At 38.1% G+C, this 24,829-nt stretch overlaps 1 protein-coding gene across 11 annotated transcripts in view; it reads left to right on the top strand.

The window, feature by feature from the left end:
- LOC134533921 (kinesin-like protein unc-104) overlaps nucleotides 1–24,829 on the top strand; it is a 191,719-nt gene that overhangs the window by 45,301 nt on the left and 121,589 nt on the right. Inside the window, exon 1 of one of the 11 annotated variants that reach the window (XM_063371717.1) lies at nucleotides 4,392–4,712. The exons of the other annotated variants lie outside the window; for them this stretch is intronic. The gene's annotated coding sequence lies outside the window, so the exon portion shown is untranslated. Of the gene's footprint in view, nucleotides 1–4,391; nucleotides 4,713–24,829 lie in introns of those variants that run through there. 11 annotated transcript variants of the gene reach the window in all.

Raw genomic sequence — 24,829 nt, 5'->3', positions numbered from 1 at the left:
ATTTTGAGATGTTAGATTAGATTTTATTGGTAGTGAAAAGAAATAAAATAGAGTATTTTTTGAATATTTGTAGTCATGTTTGTATAAAAATGAAAGTTTTCAAGATATAAGTGATTCAATGTGACGGCCGAGACGTCCGAAACACAGACGATGCTACAGTGTGTCAACTCTCAGCTGGTCTCGGAATCTTTTCGCGAAATATGCATGCCCCTAGTTATCAGGTGAGTTTCTTACAGGTACATGTCGATTGTTACACCACCAATCACAGTAATTCAGTGCGGAAGCAAACGCATCCTGAGTGGCTCGGTCAAATAAGGCAACGACTTCTCTCTCAGACGGCCGCAAATCACAAGGGAGAAATCGCTGGTCCGGGTATAGGTACCTTGTTGCAGTCTAATCGAAGATCAGATTATTTCGCGAAAAATGCCTGCCCCTTGTCATGAGTAAGAGAAAAGAAAAATTCACGAATTTATTTCGCGACAGGTTAGAATACAAATACTCTGACCTTTGTACTGCTTAGGATGTTGGCTCACATGTCGACTGGAGAAGTGTGTAAGTGTGTAAGTCTGTAAGTCTGTGTAACCACGGTGCTGCTATCTGTGGCGGATGGCGCAAACCAAAGTTCACAAAGCCAAAGGGAAACTTTTACAGTATCAACGGTTTATTGAATTTTAACAAGATAAGCAGTATTTTAATAAAATTCCTGGTCGAAAATCAGGTCCAAAGCCGCAGTTTATAACTTTTTCAAGAAATTTTTCGCTTTTTATCGGAGCCGTTTCATTATATAGTTTACATTTCGCTTTGCAAATCGAATGATTCAATAGTTGAATTCTAGCGGCGGGTGCGACAACTACGTGTGATTCGCCTTCCAGTAATGTAGTGTGAAAACACTATTTTCGTATATTTATCACGCTCGGCATGAAATAACTCTACGTTAAATTTCGTGTACGAGTTTCGTGTTATGAATATATTTGCTGGTTACCGAGGTTAGATGTTAACACATCACTGGCGATCACTGAAAGATTCGCTCACATGTTTTTTTTAATGTATAGTACGAAGGGGGGACGCACCACAACGCCGAAATACCACAACGCCGAAATGCCAAATTGACCACAACGCCGACAGCTAGAAAACTGCTGTGTACCACAACGCCGAATTACCACAACGCCGAAATACACTAGCGCCGAAAAATGCCATTGCAGGACTGCCACAAAGGTTAGGTTAGACTAGGTTAGGTTAGACTAGGTTAGGATAGGCTAGGTTAGGCTAGGCTAGGATTGGCTAGGTTAAGTTAAGTTAGGTTATATTACACTAGGTTAAGTTAGGTTAGTTAAGGTTAGGTTTGATTGTGGTATTTCGGCGTTAAGGTACATTTAAGAAACACACACAAATTCATTCAGTTGTTATTTCGGAGTTGTGGTACACAGCAGTTTTCTAGCTGTCGGCATTGTGGTCAATTTTGACATTCGGCGTTATGGTATTTCGGCGTTGTGGTAACGACCCGTACGAAGGACTGTGGAGTCTAGTTCTGCTGCCGAGCACACCGCGAGGCGGAGGGATCTATAGCCAAAGGGCGGAGCACGAAGACGTGGCGGATCTCGATCCTCAAGGGCCGGGCCATCGATCACCGGCCACTGAAACGTCCTTGTATCGGCCGCACGCGATGTTGAGCGTTCCAACTAGAGACCTTCGGCCGAGCCACATCCACCCCTCTCCCTCTCCCTGGTTCTCCTACCTTCCCCGCCCACTCGACCGGGGTGTACGTGAGCGTTGGGCTAGGTCGCCAGCCGCGGAGGACAACACTGCTCGCACCTGTCGCCCGCGGCAGGGTCAAAACTTGTGGGGGGGGGGGGGAGGAGTGTCCGGGGGGGGGGGGGGGGGGCGGACCCCTCCTCCCTTCAAGGATTCGAAAAAAAAACAAAAAAAAAACAAACCTAAATAAAAACAGAACAAGAAAAGTACAGCAACTCGGCTACATAAAATTACAGAGAGCTTCATTTGGAAGGACTCTTCATAGTTGGCTACAGCATGAATTTTCCTCCCGCATCCAGTCCAACACGCCTGCCTCTAACACAAAGCGGCAGGAATTTATTCTGTTTCCAAGAAGTCTATGTTCAATGCCGGTTTGCTCACGTGTTAGCCGGAAGCATGTATTCCATACAAGCGTGATGTTTCATGTTTTTAATAATATGTATTTTAACGAAAACATTAAACAGCTGACTTAAGAAAAAAGTTTTAAAAACAATCAAATAAACACCAAAACATTAAATGTTCAGCTTTATTTTCTCAACGACTTCTCTCGCAGACGGCCGCCGATCACAAGGAAGAAACCGCTCTGAACGCTTGTTATACTACAGTAAGGAATGCCGGCGCCATAGGATTCTTCCTTGTGATTGGTGACCGTCTGCGAGAGAAGCTATTGTTTTGTTTGGTCAATCCATCCAGGTCGCGTTTGCTTCCACGTTGAACAGCAGTGATTCGAGTACCAAGAGGAGCTAAACACTTACCTGAAAGAAACTCAATCAATCGTGAAACACAGAGGATGTTACAGTGTTATCACTCTCAGTTAATCTCTAATTTTTTTTGCTGCAAAAAATACGTGCCCCTTCCCTTTTTACAGTGTGTCCACCCTCTACCAATGGGCTTCCCCGTCTCGGTGGCTGAGTGGTCGGAGACCGTTCGCGTCTCGCTGAGACGATTCTCGTGGGTTTTCTCCGGGTCTTCTTTCTCTGTTCTTCTTTCCGATGCATTCCGACGCAGCTCCAACACGTGGTTTCACCCCCCCCCCCCCCCCGTCCCTCATCCGTCTCGAATTACGTACTTTGGTGTGGACGGGACGTTGAACAATTACACTCCGTTCGAGAGACAAAGTTGAGACGTGTTTTGACGGGTGACTCAGCGGATATTCATACTTTAACAGCTCGAATTCTTATAAAAATATGCATTTTGAGTTCTTTGAATGATTCTTGCAATTGGGAAGACAGATTTAAAATATTTTTATGAACATACTAGCCGTGTGCCTGGTGGGGAAGTATTTGATACTTACTCATTTTTGATGAATTTACAAAAACGCTGATACAACTGATTTTTATTTATAAACATAAGTCTAAACACATATTTCCTTATCTCTGACTTCAAAAATTACAAACTTCCAAGCAAACTTTCATCCCTTATTTAACCCCTTTAAGGGATGAATTTTCAAAATCCTTTCTTTGTGCTCACCTACATTATATAAGAAACGCCTATGCAAACGTTCATGTTTATAGAGGCATCGTTTTAAGCTGTGCGTTGTCCGTCAGTCAGTGTTAGAGTTGTATTAAGTAGAATGTAATATTAAGTAGAATGAACAACAAAGATGAACACATAAACACACGGAGAACAATCTGAAATAAGTTGGTGTCTTTTTGAGTTGAGCTAATTTTTGGCTTGATCTGCTTGTCATCCTTGTTATCCATCATTGTGGTTCTCCTATGAAATCCATGGTGCACATTTGTTTCCAATACTTTTAGTTTTGATTTAATAAGAATTTTCAGTGGTCAAAATCTGAACGTTTGTTGAAGAACCCGTCGAAACAATGTAAAAGTGTCGCCCTGTCCTGAACGGAGTGTCCAATCTGTTAATTGTTGACTTGATGTAAGTTTTTGGACATACGCCATTGCGAAAATTTTTTTCTGTTGAAGAAAAACTAATAAATAAAATAAATAAATAAAAATACCCAAAAAAGACAAAAAACACACAAAATTAAGCAAACAATTGCTGTTGTCAACAAGGATATGAACACCACAAAATATTCCGAAACAGGAATATGGTTCGTTCTCTTAGTACATTTTTCTTTGTTTTTCTTTGTTTGTTGACCATATTCCTGTTTCGGAATATTTTGTGGTGTTCATATCCTTGTTGACAACAGCAATTGTTTGCTTAATTTTGTGTGTTTTTTGTCTTTTTTGGGTATTTTTATTTATTTATTTTATTTATTAGTTTTTCTTCAACAGAAAAAGTTCTTCGCAATGGCGTATGTCCAAAAACTTACATCAAGTCATGCACTCCCATTGCACAAATCTTTTAAAGATAACTGTTAATTGTTCCATTCACTGATCTGGCCCCTACGCGAGGCCTCGGGTTCGGCCGTCTCCGGGGCGGGCCGCGGGGACGGAGCTATTGATTGGTCCGTGGGGGGCCGTGCTGCTCGCCTCGGGCCGAGGGGCGACTGCGCGCGCGCGCGGGGTCCCCCCTCCAGCCCCCTCACGCTACTAGAGGCTATTGATTCCGCGCCGGGGGTTGCGGACCGCGGGCCGGGGCGCATGCGCGCGATGACGTCATGACGTCGCGTGGGCCGTGGGGAGGGGTGCGAGGGTGGTGGGGGGGTTGGTGGTCGTGGAAGGGGGGGGACTAGCTCACAGACGACGACATTTCACCGAGGACGAGCGAGACCTGCGGCAGGGACCGCGCACGGACGACGGCGGACACTTGAGGCGACGACCGGCCACTTCACAACTTCGCGCCCGACCATGCGCGGCGCGGGGCCCGGTGCCCTGGTCGGTAACTGAAGGAGGGAGCCTCCTCCCCCTCCCCCCTTTTCTCTCAAGCTCGTGACGTCATGACGGCGTGGGCGTAGATCCCCTGCTGTACGTTGGTGCGTGTTGTGTGTCCGCTGACTGCCGACGACTGCTGTCCGACCGGAGGCAGGCGATCTTCTGCCAATCCAGGAGAAAGTGAGTACCGCCGCCACCAAGATCTCTCTCTCTCTCAAACGTGCAACTCTCGCAAAACAGCAGTGTTGCCAATAGGCGAGCGCAGATTTCCCGTGTGGTTAGCCCTTCATGCACGCACCTAAAGACTCAGTCGTTTCTTTCACATTTATTCCAAATAGAACTGTAGAAGTTCCCTCTTAAGTTTCGTGCCTTCCCGTTATCCTCAACAAAAAAAAAAGTCTCGCATTAAAATTCGAGTATAGCTTAATGAAGCTCGTGGTTTGCCTTGTAGCGATAATTTCCGTGCTGTCAGTCGTCGATTTCCAAGAACGCATTTATCGCGCTTTAGATGTTCTCCGAGTGCCAGACAAACAAGCTGTGTGTTCTGTTCTAGACCTTTCTTTCGATAGACAGGCACACTCGGGACGAGATGGCAGTAGTAGGCCCAATGAGTCTGACTTTGGTTCGTTAACTTCCAGAAAGCTTTGTATCTCCGAATTACAACTTTCCGCCATTGCAGTCGCAGAAAATGGGTTTTCTTCATGTGCGACGGATAGGCGGAAGGATACATTCGTTGTTTCAGTCCATATGTCGACTGTCGCTATATTACGTAGGACGCAAGTACTTTTTTTCGGGTATTTTCTCAGTATTTAACTGTACATTTGAACTCTGAGAACTCTATTATACCATGAAAGTAATATTCCCGTGTGTTAAAATGGGCCTGAAAAGGAACTTTTTTTTACAGAAAATTTACTCCATATCAGTACTGATAGGGGTGTGTTTTAAACAATACTGCTGAAACCATACACAAGCCAGTTGTTTTAATTGTACAAGCAATCTCTGTTTATTAGAGTATTGCAAGCAGCCATATTGTGGCCATCATCATGTAGTAATGGCTACCTAAACAGTTTAGCCATAGTATACAATATTACATGGTTAAGCATATTTTATCTGTTTTAAAAATCTTTCCTTCATTACATATCTGTTTCATTGTTAGTTAAACTTATACTTTTACGATCAGTTGCTGTCACGTCTTTGCACTATTATGGGGATGTGAAAATATCCTGCCTGTCATCTTTGTTTTTGATAAATAAGGAATTAAGATATTGATATCTAAATTGATTAACATCTCTGAATGTTGTTTTATATCACACGTGCCAAGTAAAAAACCATACATGTGTGGAAATACTTATTTTTTACAGTGATGTGTGATACATGGGTGACGAGTGATCGTTAATTTTTGTGTTGTATGTAGTTATTTAACTGACCATGTTCGTACTTTGAATGAAAGATCTCTTACCATATTTAGTTCCTTGACTGAGTTGCGTGACTTCAGGAGCTTGTTAAGGTGCGGGTTTAGATTTGTGGAGTACTAAAATGAACGACTTGGGGTGACTGAACTTGTTTTAAACTGATACAACATCATGGAGAATGTGTAGTCATTGCATTACTAAAACACGAGGAACTGTACAAGTCATTCACCACTTGAATTGTTTGGTGTATGAAAGCACCATTGAGAAATGGCGTCAGTGTAACTTACGAGAACATGTTCTTCAGAATTTTAGAGAGAGGTTTTCAGCTTTCTAAACCCTAACAGTATTCCGAAAGCATTACCAATTTTGTTTAAGAGATACTCCGCTTGTTGATTTATTTCTCTGGTCATCATTATATCAAAACACAAAGTTTATCTAAATACTATTTATTGGCTTTTATTTATTTCAAATATTTTTTGTGTAAAATAGTGTGTCACACGTGAAAACAATAGCAGAAAACAAATCACTTAACTATGTCAGATGTAAATGTAAAGTATTTCAATGAACAAGGAAAGTAGGAAATAGTATTATTGTGTGTTCGTATTAGAATATCTTGAATAAAAATTGTCAGAATGTGGTCTTAACGGCTTTATTATTTGTTAAGATATAAATATTTTATGTTTACACTAAATTTGGCATTGTTCTGTGTCCAATAAAAATGTCTTATAACTATGAATAATCATTTATGTTGATGAAATAGGGTAATCGCATTCGAAAATCTCGTTATCGGGGCCAAGTTACAAATGACTTACATCTAAACCAAAAATAACTGGTAAATATTAGATGTGTATTAAGGACAGATTACAGATATATTTACATTTGATTAAATTACAAAATGTTCATGTGAGCCGCAGGGGTAGGGCAGGAGTCTCCACTGTGGATCCATTATAGTTATACGTCCTGACACCTGCCAACTTACATACCTTCGGATACCCGACTATATTGTTTCAGTGATTTATACACTCGGGTATTTTTCAGTTCTCATGGAATGTGAGAAAGACATGGTTCATTTCGTATCCTCACAGGTAGAAGTCACAAATCATCCTGCTAGAAACATCACATACGGCGCTTCTTCTCTCAACTAATGCATGAGGTATTGTGTTATCGTGAACAAGTTTACACGTTTACATTCAGAACCTAGAACCCAAGTTAAGAGCGTTCATCCCCTCCCCCCTCACTAGCGAAAATTTAGAGTTATCCCCCGCCGGGAATGAAACTCAGGTCGGCGCCATGAGAGGCGAGTGTGGCCATTCAACCGCCGAATTTGTCGGTTTGAATGGATCACAGAAAAGGGAGGGGGTTTATTGAAAACCAACAATTTAAAAGGCTTCTATGCACCTTACTTGAAATAACAATTGCATTACATAGAACAAAATAATACCATTTTTTTTTGTTAATCCATGGACAAAATTCTCCACATCCAAAACTGACAGTAGCCCATCATATATTTAGGAGTGTGCTTATTCCGCTCAGGTCAACGAGTAGTTTCGACACCATCATTATTATACTGTAGTTGATTGTGTGTTATTCGCGTCCAGAAACGTTGATACTTGAAAGGCGAATATTTTTTTTAATCAGTATATTCATCTTGCTTGGCATTATTTTAAAGAATTCTACTTAAATTTCGTGTCCGAGTTTCGTATTGTAACATGAGAACACACGAATTTGATCGTTACCGAGGTTAGATTTTTTACACATCATTGGCGAGTACTGAAAGACTTTTTTTTGAGGAGGATATTTTTGGACTAACTTGACTTTTCGGTGCACATAATTTTAAGTAATGCAAGCACAAAAAGTACTTCTATTCCAAAGAATTTCGGGGGAGGATATATCCCGATATCCTCTCCTCCTGGGCGCTCCTCTCCGCATAGTGTCTATTGATTGCTTTCCCATTAGGAAGACGAACATAGCATATTGTGGTGAGCTTTACTCCAATTAACTCCACTTCATATACAAGAGGATCGTGTTTACTTGGCACTTTCCACCTAATCGGTACAGTCACACGAGAAGATAACCTTATAGAAATTGATGTTCAAATGGCATACCGTTGATAGTAGTTGAAATGCGTTCATGAAAACTGGTAAAATCTTCTGCAAGTCAGTGGATTTTCACTGAAAAATTGTAAAAAAACTGCTCCAAATATAGTAGTTCTGACATTTTCATATTTAGAGTGTATCGGTTGTTGTTGTACACAGTAGACGAATCGAGTGTAATGCATCTATGTGGAAGATTTACCATTGAGATCCTTTCAACCATCTTTAATTTAGATCTAGCATAGCCACTTTCTAAATAATTACATTTGTGTTAGATCATTTCCCTGAGAATTGTAGCCAGATGTAGCAATTACTCTTGAATGTAGAAATGTTTTTAGGTAGTATAATATGAGTTATGAACTTTGAACTGAATGTATATATGCTCGCAAGAAAACAATAGAGAAATGTTTACACAAACATTTGATTATACTAGATGAAGTCATGTCAGTACATCGGAAAGAAAATTATGAATTTGAGTAGTCATCAACAAATGTGTTTGCAAATAGCGATTTTTTTTTGGCTTTGAAAATAGAGGCTGGTTAAGGGGTTGGCTGCATTAACACACTTGCCTGGGTCGTTTTAGTAAAACTACAAACTTCATTTCTGCACAAACAGGGAATGTTCTAGTCATGTTGCGAATGCCATCAATATAGTATGGTAGTGAATTTACAACACCTCATAATCTGGGCCGTACATTTCACATCAGGTTGGTACAGTTAATCGTGAATATATGCTGATGATTGTTTGGTTGAAAATATCACAGATTATGCTAAGGCATCTGCAACAGTATTTACTTCCCATGACGATTGAGAATGTCATGACTGAAACACGACGATTCAGTGGCTTTCTTGTAATGTTGTCGTTTTTAATTTTGGTTGGCTTGTCGGTCATCAAACATGAAAGATATCGATTTGTGGTCATAGACAAGCTGAAAGTTATGTCATAGCAAGTAATGCATCAGTTTCCTTAAAGCTTCCATAATTGCATATGCTCAATTTCATACTAATTAATGTCTCTCTTCCTCATTTGTTATGGTTCTGGTGAATAATGCACTTATTTCCCACCCGGGCTGGGAACAGCTGCGATGACACAGCTGCGATGACATTATCAGATGTAGCAGTTTTAAAAATAAATATGATGCTATCATCCATCGCAGGCACATTAGCAGTTATCATGTTCAGAGAATGAGCAACATCTGTCGGTTCTCTGGGAACAGCCAGAGATTCACGGGATTTTACTGGGCGGATATGTTTAAAGATATTTAAATTATTTTTGAGTGGACGTGCCCAACATTTTCGCAAAAATGGAGCATTGTGAGGGACTACGCCCATGAATGGTTGTAGTCCCTCAGGGTCGGGTTTTTTAAAGTTTTTTTCTTTAAAATAATAAGTTCATTTGTCCTTCATTTAGCATTTATTTATATTTGCGGAGAGCTTCCAGAAATCTTTCATGTTCCTACAACTACCCAAAAGTAACTTAGATACATTTTCTGTAGCCTATAAGCAAAATCTTCATTTATATTTTCTTGCAGAATAATACTGCCAATAATACCGTGGGCTTACTAGGATAATCCATTAAGTTCAGCTTTTTATTTTCGCAGTTTGGAAAATAAGTGTCATTAATTTTTTGTGCACAAAATTATTAGTATTATACATAACATTAAACAAGTGTCGGTACTATACATGTGTGCCAACATTTTATAAAAATCAACTTTTCCATTACTTTGGTTTATGGACTTGTGGATTTTAACTTGTATATGTCCACTATGATTTTGGGTTCTATGGACCATGAAACGAAAAACTGTGTAAAATGTTTCAGGAAGTCAGAACCATCATACCGGCTACACTAGGAAGTCTCTCTTCGAAATTTTTATTTATATATATATATATTTTAAATAAAAGCTCTCCTTCAGAACTAGCAAGTTTATTCGTTATATGTACTCTTAAGTTGTCATTTTACGCAGTACATATTTGAATGTACACATCATATTGAATATCTAACAACTGCTGCAATGAAACTAAGTCGTGTATATATATATATATATAATATATAATATATATAATAGTAGATAGATTTGGTTCGTATGAGGACAGGGGCTGGGGGCTGGGGATTAGGGATTATGTCACTTCCTTCGACCATGCACACACGAAAAAGTGCCCCGTTACAATCATCAGCCATGTTGGATTACGTCACTTCCGCCGGCCATACACGCATGAAAAAGTGTCCCGTTACGTAACGAACGAACGGAGGAGGACGGACAGACCAGCTCACCAGGACGTCTCGCTCTGAAAAGTATTAGGCGGTAATAAACAGCCAGGAGGTAACGAATATAAGCCTACTTCTACACGTGTTATGAACGCCGGATACATACAGCCAGGCAACCATGTGTTTTGGCGCGCTGTACTTCCACGACGCGCAACGGCACCGGAAAGTTTTTATTACTACCTCCTCTCAAGTTCTGATCTCCTAATACTTCACAGCAGAGAAGTGCTGTTGGTCGGAGCCCGTAGGTACTTCCTTCGCACGCCATGTTTTTTTTCTATGTGAGTTAATTAAAACCCGTGTACAACAAAAACAGAATTTTGACAAGTTATTGAGAACTAAATTATAATAATAAAAAATGTTAACCAATAAATAATATTTAAATTCCTCACTACTATTTGATTAATTTAATGTTTTGTTTAAAATCTTTGAACATTGTAATAAATGTAAAAAAACCTTGAAACCAAACACTATAGAAAAATTTGTATATTTAGCATAGGTATTCTAATATATTTTCAATTAAAATAAATTAAGTTTTATTTTTGCAAAGTTTTTTTTCCAACCTGCTGAAAACTTTTCAATTTTAACATAAAATTTGACATCTTCAGTGACATAAAACTTCTTGACCTTTGACCTTGACCTTTGACCTTGACATTTAACCTTGACCTTACCCTTGAACATTGACCTTGAACATTTACTTTGACCTTGAACATTGACTTTGAACATTGACTTTGACCCTGAACTTTGACCTTGACCTAGAAATTTGACCTTGACCTTGAAATTTTACCCTGACATTGAAATTCGACCCTGACCTTTAGCCTTGCAACCCTCGATGTTGCCAACCTGATATCGTCATCTAATCCATATGCTAACCTAACCTAACCTAACCTAACCTAACATAAATTAAACTAAACTAAACTAAACTAAACTAACCTAACCTAACCTAACCTAACCTAACCTAAACTAAACTAAACTAACCTCACCTAACCTAATCCATATGCTAATCTATGCTAACCTAACCTAACCTAACCTAACCTAACCTAAACTAAACTAAACTAACCTAACCTAACCTCTCCTAACATAACCTAACTTAACCTAATCCATATGCTAATCTAAGCTAACCTAACCTAACCTAACCTAACCTAACCTAACCTAAACTAAACTAAACCAAACTAAACTAAACTAACCTAACATAACCTAACCTAATCCATATGCTAATCTATGCTAACCTAACATAACCTAACCTAACCTAACCTAGCCTAACATAACTCAACCTGACCTAACCTAACCTAAACTAAACTAAACTAAACTAAACTAAAACCTAACCTAACCTAACCTAACCTAATCTATATGCTAATCTATGCTAACCTAACCTAACCTAACCTAACCTAACCTAATCCATATGCTAATCTATGCTAACCTAACCTAATATAACCTAAACTAAACTAAACTAAACTAAACTAACCTAACCTAACCTAAACTAAACTAAACTAAACTAAACTAAGCTAAACTAAACTAAACTAAAATAACCTAACCTAACCTTACCTAACTTAACCTAAACTAAACTAAACTAAACTAAACTAACCTAACCTAACCTAATCCATATGTTAATCTATGCTAACCTAACCTAACCTAACCTAACCTAGCCTAATCCATATGCTAATCTATGCTAACCTAACCTAACCTAAACTAAACTAAACTAAACTAAACTAACCTAACCTAATCCATATGCTAATCTATGCTAACCTAACCTAACCTAACCTAACCTAACCTAATCCATATGCTAATCTATGCTAACCTAACCTAACCTAACCTAACCTAACCTAATCCATATGCTAATCTATGCTAACCTAACCTAAACTAAACTAAACTAAACTAAACTAAACTTAACTAAACTAAACTAAACTAACCTAACCTAACCTGACCTAACCTAAACTAAACTAAACTAAGCTAAACTAAACTAAACTAAACTAAACTAACCTAACCTAACCTAACCTAACCTAACTTAACCTTAACTAAACTAAACTAAACTAAACTAACCTAACCTAACCTAACCTAATCCATTTGTTAATCTATGCTAACCTAACCTAACCTAACCTAGCCTAATCCATATGCTAATCTATGCTAACCAAACCTAACCTAACCTAACCTAAACTAAACTAAACTAAACTAACCTAACCTAATCCATATGCTAATCTATGCTAACCTAACCTAACCTAAACTAAACTAAACCTAACCTAACCTAACCAAACCTAACCTAACCTAACATAACCTAACCTAATCCATATGCTAATCTATGCTAACCTAACCTAACCTAACCTAATCCATATGCTAATCTATGCTAACCTAACCTAACCTAACCTAACCTAATCCATATGCTAATCTATGCTAACCTAACCTAACCTAACCTAACCTAAACTAAACTAAACTAACCTAACCTAATCCATATGCTAATCTATGCTAACCTAACCTAACCTAACCATTGTAATGCTAGAGATTCGGGAAAAAGTTCAAAATTCATTAAATAAATTTGTAATCTATATACTGATTGATTAGATCGTCTAAGGTCCTTGGTTCGATCCCTGGCCGATATAAATCAACTTTAATTTTAAAAAAGTACCAGAAAAGTGTAAGGTTCGAGAAATAAAACACCTCAAAGTCTTTTACAAACATAATATTTATTACTCAATTTCTATCCTACTACAGAATCACTTGCGAAAGCCAGCAATCTTATAATCATTTAGCCCTGCATAGACGTGCAACGACTAATTCTTAGCTCCAAATGGCTCCAAATGCTCCAAACGACCTTCAAATGGCTCCATCAGCTCCAACAACCTCCAAATGCTTGACAGCTCCAAATGACTCCTAATGCTTCAAAAGACTCCAAATGCTCCAACAGCTCCAAAAAAAGGCTCCAAATGCTCCAATAGCCTCCAAATGCTTAACACAGCTCCAAATGGCTCCAAAAGCTCCAAACGGCCTCCAAATGCTTGACAGCCTCCAAATGCTTGACAGCTCCAAATGGCTCCAAATGCTCCAAACGGCTCCAAATGGCTCCAAATGCTCCAAATGCTTCAAAAGGCTCCAAATGCTCCAACAGCTCCAAAAAAAGGCTCCGAATGCTTGACAGCTCCAAATGGCTCCAAATGCTCCAAACGGCTCCAAATGCTCCAAATGTCTCCAAATGCTCCAACAGCTCCAAAAAAAGGCTCCGAATGCTTGACAGCTCCAAATGGCTCCAAATGCTCCAAACGGCTCCAAATGCTCCAAATGTCTCCAAATGGCTCCAAATGCTTCAAAAGACTCCAAATGCTACAACAGCTCCAAAAGGCTCCAAATGCTTAACACAGCTCCAAATGGCTCCAAATGCTCCAAATGACTCAAACAGCTCCAAAAGGCTCCAAATGCTTGACAGCTCCAAATGCTCCAAATGACTCCAAATGCTCCAACTGCTCCAAAAAAGGCTCCAAATGCTTAACACAGCTCCAAATGGATCCAACAGCTCCAAAAGGCTCCAAATGCTTCAAAAGGCTCCAATTGTTCCAAGAGCTCCATCTTCAATAGCTTCCAACTGATTCCAATTACTTTTCTTATCGAACTTGGCATGATTACTAACATGTCTTTATTAGTATACATTTTGACTGGCAGTGGTAACGTATTTTGCACCTTTAAGTTATAAGTTTTATTTAGAAATCAGATTTCGATAAATCGTAGATACCATTTGGAAAGAAAATATATTAATTTATCTTCAAGTTTATACACATACATTTAATTTAAGCCATTATTGTATGTAACCAGCTTCCCTCAGTTCTTTGAGTATGAAGGATATTTCTTTAATGTTCGAATAGTTTCCTGCACAAAGCGATCCATGTAGTAGTCGTAGCCTGTCAACCAATATGTTAGGATCTTCCCATGAGGTATAATCAAACTCTTCTGCTGCGTTCATCATCCTTGCATGTTTATAATAAATATTATTATCTCTGGTGTCTATCGTTTTAACACCAACCTCAAGGTCACTTTCGTCATCGTGCCAGTGATTATCACAAGCTTGATCAGGATAATTTATTTTATTACAACGTTTCCATCGTTTTGGTCTCAAACCACCATCACAGTCTTCACTCTTGCATGCTTTTGGTGCTTCAGCACAGTACTCAATCATGTCAGCCTTAGATGTGTCAGCACAGTCTTCGTTCACGCCAGCTTCTGATGTGTCACCACAGTCTTCAATCATGTCAGCACCACAAACTTGATCAGGATAATTTATTTTATTACGTCGTTTCCATCGTTTTGGTCTCAGACCGCCATCATAGTCTTCGATCTTGCCTGCTTTAGGTGCTTCAGTACAGTACTCAATCATGTCAGCCTCAGATGTGTCACCACAATCTTCAATCATGCACGCTTCAGATGATTCATCAAAGTCTTCGACCTTGTAAGCTTCAGATGGTTCTCTATCTTTCTCATTTTCATGGAGACGACTAGATATTGGAGTAAATATATTTTCATTTCTAATGTGGTTACAACTACCTTCGTTTGTTTTAAATTTTAAATTATTATCTTGATCTAGATCAGTAATTTTAGCATTAGCTTTTTCGCCTTCGTTCCTCTTCCGCGATGTTGTAGCCCAGTCTTCGTTATCTTTATTCATCTTAATTGTACAGGTCTTGTAATGTCTATCCAAGTAATATCTTCTACCAAAGGATTTCTGACACTGACTGCAATGAAACGGTTTTTGACAAGGACCCAAATTACACTCGCTTCTCTCATGTCGTTTAGCATTCTTTCTCAAGGTAAACACCTTGCTACAGTATCTACAGTGATGACGTTTCGATACAGCGTCAGATCCTAAATCGGAATTCATATTAGTTACCGAGACTAATGCCAGATGCAAACTAAGAGTTTTAAATTAGATATATTACTTAAATAGAATTTTTTAATTATTTCATCAGCGAGAATTAATTTATCTCATTCAAAGGTACTTGTTGCAAGTAGTTCTGCTTTTCAACAACAGATGTCGACACATGTTACTTTCAGGTAAATAATATTTAGTTCTTTTATGCGGGATGCTCACTAACGATCGCAATAGAACGATGGCTTCGCTAGACTCCAAGGAGAAGGAAGTTCATCCATCCTGTTAGTGCTTCTTAGATTTCTCAGAGATTATTTGACTGAGTAATGATATATTTTTTTTTTAATTTCCACCTGATAAAAATATTACAAGTGATGATTAAGTAGCAGATGTTCACTAATTATATGCAACCTTGAATAAAAAATGACATGCTTCATTAAGTAAATAATCCTTCATGCAGAGATAAATTCCTCATCAGTAACCAGAAGCACTCGGAGAAAACCATCAGATGTCTAGTCAGGAATAATCAGAAGTACCCAGTGAAAACCATCAAAATATTGTCAAGAATAATCAGGAGCACACGGAGAAATCCACCATAATACTGTCAAGAATAAACGGGAGCACACGGAGAAAACCGCCATAATATTGACAAGAATAATCGGAAGCACACGGAGAAAACCGCCACAAGTTTTCTTTGATATCATAAAATTTCAGGAAAAAATAATAATAAATAAAAATAAATTAATAAAAAATTTAAAAAAATAAAATAAAAAATACATAAACAGATTCTGCTAGCTTGTGAACTTCTCATTGTTGAGCAAAGATATAGTTCTAGTACAAGCCAGCAGAATCTGTTTATGTATTTTTTATTTTATTTTTTTAAATTTTTTATTAATTTATTTTTATTTATTATTATTTTTTCCTGAAATTTTATGATATCAAAGAAAACTTGTGGCGGTTTTCTCCGTGTGCTTCCGATTATTCTTGTCAATATTATGGCGGTTTTCTCCGTGTGCTCCCGTTTATTCTTGACAGTATTATGGTGGATTTCTCCGTGTGCTCCTGATTATTCTTGACAATATTTTGATGGTTTTCACTGGGTACTTCTGATTATTCCTGACTAGACATCTGATGGTTTTCTCCGAGTGCTTCTGGTTACTGATGAGGAATTTATCTCTGCATGAAGGATTATTTACTTAATGAAGCATGTCATTTTTTATTCAAGGTTGCATATAATTAGTGAACATCTGCTACTTAATCATCACTTGTAATATTTTTATCAGGTGGAAATTAAAAAAAATATATCATTACTCAGTCAAATAATCTCTGAGAAATCTAAGAAGCACTAACAGGATGGATGAACTTCCTTCTCCTTGGAGTCTAGCGAAGCCATCGTTCTATTGCGATCGTTAGTGAGCATCCCGCATAAAAGAACTAAATATTATTTACCTGAAAGTAACATGTGTCGACATCTGTTGTTGAAAAGCAGAACTACTTGCAACAAGTACCTTTGAATGAGATAAATTAATTCTCGCTGATGAAATAATTAAAAAATTCTATTTAAGTAATATATCTAATTTAAAACTCTTAGTTTGCATCTGGCATTAGTCTCGGTAACTAATATGAATTCCGATTTAGGATCTGACGCTGTATCGAAACGTCATCACTGTAGATACTGTAGCAAGGTGTTTACCTTGAGAAAGAATGCTAAACGACATGAGAGAAGCGAGTGTAATTTGGGTCCTTGTCAAAAACCGTTTCATTGCAGTCAGTGTCAGAAATCCTTTGGTAGAAGATATTACTTGGATAGACATTACAAGACCTGTACAATTAAGATGAATAAAGATAACGAAGACTGGGCTACAACATCGCGGAAGAGGAACGAAGGCGAAAAAGCTAATGCTAAAATTACTGATCTAGATCAAGATAATAATTTAAAATTTAAAACAAACGAAGGTAGTTGTAACCACATTAGAAATGAAAATATATTTACTCCAATATCTAGTCGTCTCCATGAAAATGAGAAAGATAGAGAACCATCTGAAGCTTACAAGGTCGAAGACTTTGATGAATCATCTGAAGCGTGCATGATTGAAGATTGTGGTGACACATCTGAGGCTGACATGATTGAGTACTGTACTGAAGCACCTAAAGCAGGCAAGATCGAAGACTATGATGGCGGTCTGAGACCAAAACGATGGAAACGACATAATAAAATAAATTATCCTGATCAAGTTTGTGGTGCTGACATGATTGAAGACTGTGGTGACACATCAGAAGCTGGCGTGAACGAAGACTGTGCTGACACATCTAAGGCTGACATGATTGAGTACTGTGCTGAAGCACCAAAAGCATGCAAGAGTGAAGACTGTGATGGTGGTTTGAGACCAAAACGATGGAAACGTTGTAATAAAATAAATTATCCTGATCAAGCTTGTGATAATCACTGGCACGATGACGAAAGTGACCTTGAGGTTGGTGTTAAAACGATAGACACCAGAGATAATAATATTTATTATAAACATGCAAGGATGATGAACGCAGCAGAAGAGTTTGATTATACCTCATGGGAAGATCCTAACATATTGGTTGACAGGCTACGACTACTACATGGATCGCTTTGTGCAGGAAACTATTCGAACATTAAAGAAATATCCTTCATACTCAAAGAACTGAGGGAAGCTGGTTACATACAATAATGGCTTAAATTAAATGTATGTGTATAAACTTGAAGCTAAATTAATATATTTTCTTTCCAAATGGTATCTACGATTTATCGAAATCTGATTTCTAAATAAAACTTATAACTTAAAGGTGCAAAATACGTTACCACTGCCAGTCAAAATGTATACTAATAAAGACATGTTAGTAATCATGCCAAGTTCGATAAGAAAAGTAATTGGAATCAGTTGGAAGCTATTGAAGATGGAGCTCTTGGAACAATTGGAGCCTTTTGAAGCATTTGGAGCCTTTTGGAGCTGTTGGATCCATTTGGAGCTGTGTTAAGCATTTGGAGCCTTTTTTGGAGCAGTTAAAGCATTTGGAGTCATTTGGAGCCTTTTGGAGCTGTTGGAGTCATTTGGAGCATTTGGAGCCATTTGGAGCTGTGTTAAGCATTTGGAGCCTTTTTTGGAGCTGTTGTAGCATTTGGAGTCTTTTGAAGCATTTGGAGCCTTTTGGAGCTGTTGTAGCATTTGGAGTCTTTTGAAGCATTTGGAGCCATTTGGAGACATTTGGAGCATTTGGAGCCGTTTGGAGCATTTGGAGCCATTTGGAGCTGTCAAGCATTCGGAGCATTTTTTTGGAGCTGTTGGAGCATTTGGAGACATTTGGAGCATTTGGAGCCGTTTGGAGCATTTGGAGCCATTTGGAGCTGTCAAGCATTCGGAGCCTTTTTTTGGAGCTGTTGGAGCATTTGGAGCCTTTTGAAGCATTTGGAGCATTTGGAGCCATTTGGAGCCGTTTGGAGCATTTGGAGCCATTTGGAGCTGTCAAGCATTTGGAGGCTGTCAAGCATTTGGAGGCCGTTTGGAGCTTTTGGAGCCATTTGGAGCTGTGTTAAGCATTTGGAGGCTATTGGAGCATTTGGAGCCTTTTTTTGGAGCTGTTGGAGCATCTGGAGTCTTTTGAAGCATTAGGAGTCATTTGGAGCTGTCAAGCATTTGGAGGTTGTTGGAGCTGATGGAGCCATTTGAAGGTCGTTTGGAGCATTTGGAGCCATTTGGAGCTAAGAATTAGTCGTTGCACGTCTATGCAGGGCTAAATGATTATAAGATTGCTGGCTTTCGCAAGTGATTCTGTAGTAGGATAGAAATTGAGTAATAAATATTATGTTTGTAAAAGACTTTGAGGTGTTTTATTTCTCGAACCTTACACTTTTCTGGTACTTTTTTAAAATTAAAGTTGATTTATATCGGCCAGGGATCGAACCAAGGACCTTAGACGATCTAATCAATCAGTATATAGATTACAAATTTATTTAATGAATTTTGAACTTTTTCCCGAATCTCTAGCATTACAATGGTTAGGTTAGGTTAGGTTAGCATAGATTAGCATATGGATTAGGTTAGGTTAGTTTAGTTTAGTTTAGGTTAGGTTAGGTTAGGTTAGGTTAGGTTAGCATAGATTAGCATATGGATTAGGTTAGGTTAGGTTAGGTTAAGTTAGGTTAGGTTAGCATAGATTAGCATATGGATTAGGTTAGGTTAGGTTAGGTTAGCATAGATTAGCATATGGATTAGGTTAGGTTATGTTAGGTTAGGTTAGGTTTGGTTAGGTTAGGTTAGGTTTAGTTTAGTTTAGGTTAGGTTAGGTTAGCATAGATTAGCATATGGATTAGGTTAGGTTAGTTTAGTTTAGTTTAGTTTAGGTTAGGTTAGGTTAGGTTAGGTTAGCATAGATTAGCATATGGATTAGGCTAGGTTAGGTTAGGTTAGGTTAGCATAGATTAACATATGGATTAGGTTAGGTTAGGTTAGGTTAGTTTAGTTTAGTTTAGTTTAGTTAAGGTTAAGTTAGGTTAGGTTAGGTTAGGTTAGGTTAGTTTAGTTTAGTTTAGTTTAGTTTAGCTTAGTTTAGTTTAGTTTAGGTTAGGTCAGGTTAGGTTAGGTTAGTTTAGTTTAGTTTAGTTAAGTTTAGTTTAGTTTAGTTTAGTTTAGGTTAGGTTAGCATAGATTAGCATATGGATTAGGTTAGGTTAGGTTAGGTTAGGTTAGCATAGATTAGCATATGGATTAGGTTAGGTTAGGTTAGGTTAGGTTAGGTTAGCATAGATTAGCATATGGATTAGGTTAGGTTAGTTTAGTTTAGTTTAGTTTAGTTTAGGTTAGGTTAGGTTAGCATAGATTAGCATATGGATTAGGCTAGGTTAGGTTAGGTTAGGTTAGGTTAGGTTAGGTTAGCATAGATTAACATATGGATTAGGTTAGGTTAGGTTAGTTTAGTTTAGTTTAGTTTAGTTTAGGTTAAGTTAGGTAAGGTTAGGTTAGGTTATTTTAGTTTAGTTTAGTTTAGCTTAGTTTAGTTTAGTTTAGTTTAGGTTAGGTTAGTTTAGTTTAGTTTAGTTTAGGTTAGGTTAGGTTAGGTTAGCATAGATTAGCATATGGATTAGGTTAGGTTAGGTTAGGTTAGGTTAGGTTAGCATAGATTAGCATATAGATTAGGTTAGGTTAGGTTAGGTTAGGTTTTAGTTTAGTTTAGTTTAGTTTAGTTTAGGTTAGGTTAGGATAGGTTGAGTTATGTTAGGCTAGGTTAGGTTAGGTTAGGTTATGTTAGGTTAGCATAGATTAGCATATGGATTAGGTTAGGTTATGTTAGGTTAGTTTAGTTTAGTTTGGTTTAGTTTAGTTTAGTTTAGGTTAGGTTAGGTTAGGTTAGGTTAGGTTAGCTTAGATTAGCATATGGATTAGGTTAAGTTAGGTTATGTTAGGAGAGGTTAGGTTAGTTTAGTTTAGTTTAGGTTAGGTTAGTTTAGGTTAGGTTAGGTTAGTTTAGTTTAGTTTGGTTAGGTTAGGTTAGGTTAGGTTAGCATAGATTAGCATATGGATTAGGTTAGGTGAGGTTAGTTTAGTTTAGTTTAGGTTAGGTTAGGTTAGGTTAGTTTAGTTTAATTTATGTTAGGTTAGGTTAGGTTAGGTTAGGTTAGCATATGGATTAGATGACGATATCAGGTTGGCAACATCGAGGGTTGCAAGGCTAAAGGTCAGGGTAGAATTTCAATGTCAGGGTAAAATTTCAAGGTCAAGGTCAAATTTCTAGGTCAAGGTCAAAGTTCAGGGTCAAAGTCAATGTTCAAAGTCAATGTTCAAGGTCAAAGTAAATGTTCAAGGTCAATGTTCAAGGGAAGGTCAAGGTTAAATGTCAAGGTCAAAGGTCAAGGTCAAAGGTCAAGAAGTTTTATGTCACTGAAGATGTCAAATTTTATGTTAAAATTGAAAAGTTTTCAGCAGGTTGGAAAAAAAAACTTTGCAGAAATAAAACTTAATTTATTTTAATTGAAAATATATTAGAATACCTATGCTAAATATACAAATTTTTCTATAGTGTTTGGTTTCAAGGTTTTTTTACATTTATTACAATGTTCAATGATTTTAAACAAAACATTAAATTAATCAAATAGTAGTGAGGAATTTAAATATTATTTATTGGTTAACATTTTTTATTATTATAATTTAGTTCTCAATAACTTGTCAAAATTCCGTTTTTGTTGTACACGGGTTTTAATTAACTCACATAGAAAAAAAACATGGCGTGCGAAGGAAGTACCTACGGGCTCCGACCAACAGCACTTCTCTGCTGTGAAGTATTAGGAGATCAGAACTTGAGAGGAGGTAGTAATAAAAACTTGCCGGTGCCGTTGCGCGTCGTGGAAGTACAGCGCGCCAAAACACATGGTTGCCTGGCTGTATGTATCCGGCGTTCATAACACGTGTAGAAATAGGCTTATATTCGTTACCTCCTGGCTGTTTATTACCGCCTAATACTTTTCAGAGCGAGACGTCCTGGTGAGCTGGTCTGTTCGTCCTCCTCCGTTCGTTCGTTACGTAACGGGACATTTTTTCGTGCGTACATGGCTGATGAACGTAACGGGACACTTTTTCATGCGTGTATGGCCGGCGGAAGTGACGTAATCCAACATGGCTGATGATTGTAACGGGGCACTTTTTCGTGTGTGCATGGTCGAAGGAAGTGACATAATCCCTAATCCCCAGCCCCCAGCCCCTGTCCTCATACGAACCAAATCTATCTACTTATAATATATATATATAATATATATTATATATATATATCGCATTTTTATGGACAAAATAATTGCCGTAATTTCACACAAATCTCTTCCAAACTTACACATAAAATAATGGATAAACTCGGTTTAGTTCAGTAATGGGCAAAATCAACCAAACGTATAGAAATGGGAAAAGTTTTGAAATACATAAAAAATGCCATAACTCCCTTAATATGCAAATATGGCATGCGTGTGAATTTATTTTATCTCGCTTGAGTAGTACGAAAAATGTTGGTCAAAATACATGTTTTATACAACCAACCATAACTGCAAGGGGTGGAAAAAAACAGGGGTTGGAGCACAAAATAATTCCAAACCCAGTAGGCACACCATAAATCCGTTAAAATTATTTGTACACTTTATGAACATTATCTCAACATTTTGTCTGAAACAATTTTTTTACAAACAACCATTGCTGCAAGGAGTTGAAAAAACAGAGGTTGAATTACAACTTATTTATAATTTTCGCGCCATGTGCAGTATCATCAAAAAGTTAAATCTTATTGTAAACCATCTAAACATTATCCCGAACCTTGTTGCTGAGCCAATTTTTATACGTTCACTTATTAGTGGAATAAAATATAGTTTTCGAAGGTAAAAATAATTCATAACTACTTTAGTAGGCATATTATGAAATTTGTTCTAAGTTATTCAGTTCTAGATGCATTAAACTAAAAAAAAGTCATTCGAAACATTTTTTCTATATGGAATATGGGAAATAGTTAAGTATTCGATCATTCTGGAATATTGGAGAAAATATGTTAAACTTTTAAAAAATTTCAGATGTTTCCAGAATGTTCAGGAAAAATTACCGGAAGGGATTTTTTTTTCTCTTCATGAATTATTATTCTCTATAAGGGAAATGGGATACTTAAAGAAGTTTACCGTTTTAATCACTAGTTAGGCTAGGTTTACATATGACAAATACTGTGATATGGTGAGAATAGTGGTAGGTTTAATTTAGCTATATTAAAAATACTTTTAAACGGTGTTGACGGTTGGTTAGGTTAACTGCATTAAAAGTACTGACAAATCATTTGAATGTTTGTTTAGAAATTAACAATTTAAAACATAGATAACTTAACCTAATAAACCATCTTTATTTTTTAGTAGGTACTTATAATGCAGCAAAAATATCTTAACCAATTAAAATTTTTATTTTAATGTAGCTAACCAAAAGTTCACACATTATTACAGTATTTTTAATGTAACTTGCATAACCTTACTACTCGATGAAACGGTGAACTACTGGAAAACTACATGAAGTATCATAACGCGCTCTTAGAGAATGATCCGAAAACGTTTCAGGGAGTAAAAAAATAAAGAAGCATTTCTGAATGTCTACTTTTCTATTTTTCGGAAATGAAACTCGCCTTCAAAATTTACCGTTATTTTTTTTTTTTCCGTGAGTTCTCATTCTGCCAGTGAGCAACACTTGACTCGAACCCGCAACCCTGGGCAGCAAGGGCCGGCGTGTAGCCACGGAGTCTCGTCCCTAGCGCGCAGTTCGGCTGGCGTGCCGGGCACGGCTTGCGTGCTGCTTAATTGCCGAGCCGGGCTGCATAGCACCGCCTTAATTACTTAACACGGCCTCGGCCAAACTTCTCTTTTTGGGTTGGAGAAGCCCTTCTCTCCTCCGCCGCCCCGCCTGCAGCGAACAAACGTTTTTATTTCTTTTTTTCGAAATATCAGAAGAAAAGGCGAGGGTGGAGTAACCGCCGTAGCATTAATCGTCCCGTGACATGAACGAATTCAGCTCCAGCGGAACTTTTTTGTTTTGTTTGTTTTCAAGCATGGTCTGAGATAGGATCCGGCGCTCCCTAGACCAGAAAAAAATCTTCTTATTTGTAAGATTGATCATCGCAATTAATTTTGGAATAGTTAACGTCCTCGTTAATTTCTGGGTTGCAAAATTAAGTAGTTACGGAATGCTACATTAGTCTCCTATTTTGCATTTCTCTTACGGCTTTTTTTCCCTCTGTGTTCGTGTGACTTATAAAGTTATATTTCAGATAATATTTTAGTAGGTAGTTCTATCTAAACATTCCTATTTACTCCTGGGCGCTAATATGGAGTCATATTTAAAACTAAACCTAAACATTAAATTACAGTCACACTGAAAAAAAAAAAAGAGCAGTTTGTGGCTACCACAATATGCCAGTATAGACACACCATGTTTTTTGACAAAAATAATTTCGTAATGTTTGCGAAGCGGCTCCTTGGTGACATAGAAATTTCTGTTTTTCACTGAAATAAATAGTTTCTTTAGGAGTACAATGGATTAATTATCCTGCTGTCACCACAATATTTAGCAGGGCGTATATCCGACAACACAGCCTCTTTCGGTGCACATGCCTACTCTTGTAATTCCTGGATTCGAACTAGTGACTCCGTTGATTGGCAGAGCATCACATACCACGCCACCGGGCTTCTCCACGTGATTAAAAATAAACTAAAACAGAGCTAAAAATTTTTTAATCTCAAAACAAGCTTCGCAGCTAATAAATTAACCCCCCCCCCTCATTTGTACACATTCCCAGCCAAACATTAATATTTTAGGACCAAAACCGGAGGTTATGGACCGCGTTCCGCGACCTGGTACTACTCGCGGACCTCGGGGTTCGATGCCACGTCCCGGTGCTCGGCCCTTAGGCCCGCCATGACGATGATGAGGTCCCTGTCAGCCAGTCAGCAATGAGTGCTGGTGATTGCTTCATTCAGCCTAGGGCTGTCGGAAGCCGCCTGCTGCAACGTGTGACGGGTATGCCTCTCACGAGACCAGCTCCCACGCCTCGAGCAACGGCGGGAAGCCCACCGGAGGGCGAGGTACAGCAAGACGCTAACGGTGCCAGTTAATTGGCGTCTGCGCCAAAGGGGGCATGTCCGACAGCGCAGCGGCG

This window comes from Bacillus rossius, chromosome 7, assembly GCF_032445375.1.
Source record: "Bacillus rossius redtenbacheri isolate Brsri chromosome 7, Brsri_v3, whole genome shotgun sequence".
NCBI lineage: Eukaryota > Metazoa > Arthropoda > Insecta > Phasmatodea > Bacillidae > Bacillus > Bacillus rossius.
This window is presented reverse-complemented; position numbering and strand designations above follow the sequence as displayed.